A 4,166-nucleotide genomic window follows, 5' to 3' on the forward strand; every position below is an offset into this window, starting at 1 on the left:
GTCTACTCATCCCCTGAGTCTGTGATACAGAGACAGGGGGCGGTCTACTCATCCCCTCAGTTTGTGATGCAGAGACAGGGGGCGGTCTACTCATCCCCTGAGTCTGTGAAACAGAGACAGGGGGCAGTCTGCTCATCCCCTCAGTATGTGATACAGAGACAGCGGGCGGTCTACTCATCCCCTGGGTCTGTGATATAGAGGAAGGGGGCGGTGTACTCATCCCCTGAGTCTGTGATACAGAGACAGGGGGCGGTCTACTCATCCCCCGAGTGTGTGATACTGAGACAGGGGGCGCTCTACTCATCCCCTGAGTCCGTGATACAGAGATAGGGGGCGGTCTACTCATCCACTGAGTCTGTGATACAGAGACAGGGGGCGGTCTACTCATCCCCTGAGTGTGTGATACAGAGAAAGGGGGCGGTCTGCTCATCCCCTCAGTATGTGATGCAGAGACAGGGGGCGGTCTACTCATCCCCTCAGTCTGTGATCCAGAGACAGGGGGCGATCTTCTCATCCACTGAGTCTGTGAAACAGAGACAGGTGACGGTCTACTCATCCACTGACTCTGTGATACAGAGACAGAGGGCGGTCTACTCATCCCCTGAGTCTGTGATACAGAGACAGGGACTGTCTACTCATTCACTGAGTGTGTGATACAGAGACAGGGGGCGGTCTACTTATCCCCTAAATTTGTGTGACAAAGACAGGGGGCGGTCTACTTATCCCCTCATTATGTGATGCAGAGACAGGTGGCGGTCTACTCATCCACTGACTCTGTGATACAAAGACAGGGGGTGGTCTTCTCATCCACTGAGTCTGTGACACAGAGACAGGTGACGGTCTACTCATCCCCTGAATCAATGATACAGAGACAGGGGGCGGTCTACTCATCCCCTGAGTCTGAGATACAGAGACAAGGGGCAGTTTACTCATCCCCTGGGTCTGTGATAAAGAGGAAGTGGGCGGTCTACTCATCCCCTGAGTCTGTGATCCAGAGACAGGGGGCGGTCTACTCATCCCCTCAGTTTGTGATACAGTGACAGGGGGCGGTCTACTCATCCCCTGAGTCTGTGATACAGAGACAGGGGGCGGTCTACTCATCCCCTCAGTTTGTGATACAGAGACAGGGGGCGGTCTACTCATCCCCTGATTCTGTGATCCAGAGACAGGGGGCGGTCTACTCATCCCCTGAATCTGAGATACAGACACAAGGGGCAGTTTACTCATCCCCTGGGTCTGTGATGGAGACGAAGGGGGCGGTCTACTCATCCCCTGAGTCTGTGATACAGAGACAGGGGGCAGTCTGCTCATCCACTGAGTGTGTGATACAAAGACAGGGGGCGGTCTGCTTATCCCCTCAGTTTGTGATACAGAGACAGGGGGCGGTCTACTCATCCACTGAGTGTGTGATACAGAGACAGGGGGCGGTCTACTCATCCCCTCAGTCTGTAATACAGAGACAGGGGGCGGTCTACTCATTCCCTGAGCCTGTGATACAGAGACAGGGGGCGGTCTGCTCATCCCCTCAGTATGTGATGCAGAGACAGGGGGCGGTCTACTCATCCCCTCAGTCTGTAATGCAGAGACAGGGGGCGATCTTCTCATCCACTGAGTCTGTGAAACAGAGACAGGTGACGGTCTACTCATCCACTGACTCTGTGATACAGAGACATGGGGCGGTCTACTCATCCCCTCAGTTTGTGATACAGTGACAGGGGGCGGTCTACTCATCCCCTGAGTCTGTGATACAGAGACAGGGGGTGGTCTACTCATCCCCTGAGTCTGTGATACAGAGACAGGGGGCGGTCTACTCATCCCCTCAGTTTGTGATGCAGAGACAGGGGGCGGTCTACTCATCCCCTGAGTCTGTGAAACAGAGACAGGGGGCAGTCTGCTCATCCCCTCAGTATGTGATACAGAGACAGCGGGCAGTCTACTCATCCCCTGGGTCTGTGATATAGAGGAAGGGGGCGGTGTACTCATCCCCTGAGTCTGTGATACAGAGACAGGGGGCGGTCTACTCATCCCCCGAGTGTGTGATACTGAGACAGGGGGCGCTCTACTCATCCCCTGAGTCCGTGATACAGAGATAGGGGGCGGTCTACTCATCCACTGAGTCTGTGATACAGAGACAGGGGGCGGTCTACTCATCCCCTGAGTGTGTGATACAGAGAAAGGGGGCGGTCTGCTCATCCCCTCAGTATGTGATGCAGAGACAGGGGGCGGTCTACTCATCCCCTCAGTCTGTGATCCAGAGACAGGGGGCGATCTTCTCATCCACTGAGTCTGTGAAACAGAGACAGGTGACGGTCTACTCATCCACTGACTCTGTGATACAGAGACAGAGGGCGGTCTACTCATCCCCTGAGTCTGTGATACAGAGACAGGGACTGTCTACTCATTCACTGAGTGTGTGATACAGAGACAGGGGGCGGTCTACTTATCCCCTAAATTTGTGTGACAAAGACAGGGGGCGGTCTACTTATCCCCTCATTATGTGATGCAGAGACAGGTGGCGGTCTACTCATCCACTGACTCTGTGATACAAAGACAGGGGGTGGTCTTCTCATCCACTGAGTCTGTGACACAGAGACAGGTGACGGTCTACTCATCCCCTGAATCAATGATACAGAGACAGGGGGCGGTCTACTCATCCCCTGAGTCTGAGATACAGAGACAAGGGGCAGTTTACTCATCCCCTGGGTCTGTGATAAAGAGGAAGTGGGCGGTCTACTCATCCCCTGAGTCTGTGATCCAGAGACAGGGGGCGGTCTACTCATCCCCTCAGTTTGTGATACAGTGACAGGGGGCGGTCTACTCATCCCCTGAGTCTGTGATACAGAGACAGGGGGCGGTCTACTCATCCCCTCAGTTTGTGATACAGAGACAGGGGGCGGTCTACTCATCCCCTGATTCTGTGATCCAGAGACAGGGGGCGGTCTACTCATCCCCTGAATCTGAGATACAGACACAAGGGGCAGTTTACTCATCCCCTGGGTCTGTGATGGAGACGAAGGGGGCGGTCTACTCATCCCCTGAGTCTGTGATACAGAGACAGGGGGCGGTCTACTCATCCCCTGAGTCTGTGATACAGAGACAGGGGCCGGTCTACTCATCCCCTCATTTTGTGATACAGAGACAGGGGGCGGTCTACTCATCCCCTGAGTCTGTGATACAGAGACAGGGGGCAGTCTACTTATCCCCTAAATTTGTGTTACAAAGACAGGGGGCGGTCCACTTATCCCCTCAGTAGGTGATACAGAGACAGGGGGTGGTCTACTCATCCCCTGAGTCAGTGATACAGAGACAGGGGCGGTCTACTTATCCCCTCAGTTTGTGAAACAGAGACAGGGGGTGGTCTACTCATCCACTGAGTCTGTGATACAGAGACAGGGGGCAGTCGACTTATCCCCTAAATTTGTGTTACAAAGACAGGGGGCGGTCTACTTATCCCCTCATTTTGTGATACAGAAACAGGGGGTGGTCTACTCATCCCCTGAGTGTGTGATACAGAGAAAGGGGGCGGTCTGCTCATCCCCTCAGTATGTGATGCAGAGACAGGGGGCGGTCTACTCATCCCCTCAGTCTGTGATCCAGAGACAGGGGGCGATCTTCTCATCCACTGAGTCTGTGAAACAGAGACAGGTGACGGTCTACTCATCCACTGACTCTGTGATACAGAGACAGAGGGCGGTCTACTCATCCCCTGAGTCTGTGATACAGAGACAGGGACTGTCTACTCATTCACTGAGTGTGTGATACAGAGACAGGGGGCGGTCTACTTATCCCCTAAATTTGTGTGACAAAGACAGGGGGCGGTCTACTTATCCCCTCATTATGTGATGCAGAGACAGGTGGCGGTCTACTCATCCACTGACTCTGTGATACAAAGACAGGGGGTGGTCTTCTCATCCACTGAGTCTGTGACACAGAGACAGGTGACGGTCTACTCATCCCCTGAATCAATGATACAGAGACAGGGGGCGGTCTACTCATCCCCTGAGTCTGAGATACAGAGACAAGGGGCAGTTTACTCATCCCCTGGGTCTGTGATAAAGAGGAAGTGGGCGGTCTACTCATCCCCTGAGTCTGTGATCCAGAGACAGGGGGCGGTCTACTCATCCCCTCAGTTTGTGATACAGTGACAGGGGGCGGTCTACTCATCC

This window comes from Heterodontus francisci, unplaced genomic scaffold (genome assembly GCF_036365525.1).
Source record: "Heterodontus francisci isolate sHetFra1 unplaced genomic scaffold, sHetFra1.hap1 HAP1_SCAFFOLD_83, whole genome shotgun sequence".
Taxonomy (NCBI): Eukaryota; Metazoa; Chordata; class Chondrichthyes; order Heterodontiformes; family Heterodontidae; genus Heterodontus; species Heterodontus francisci.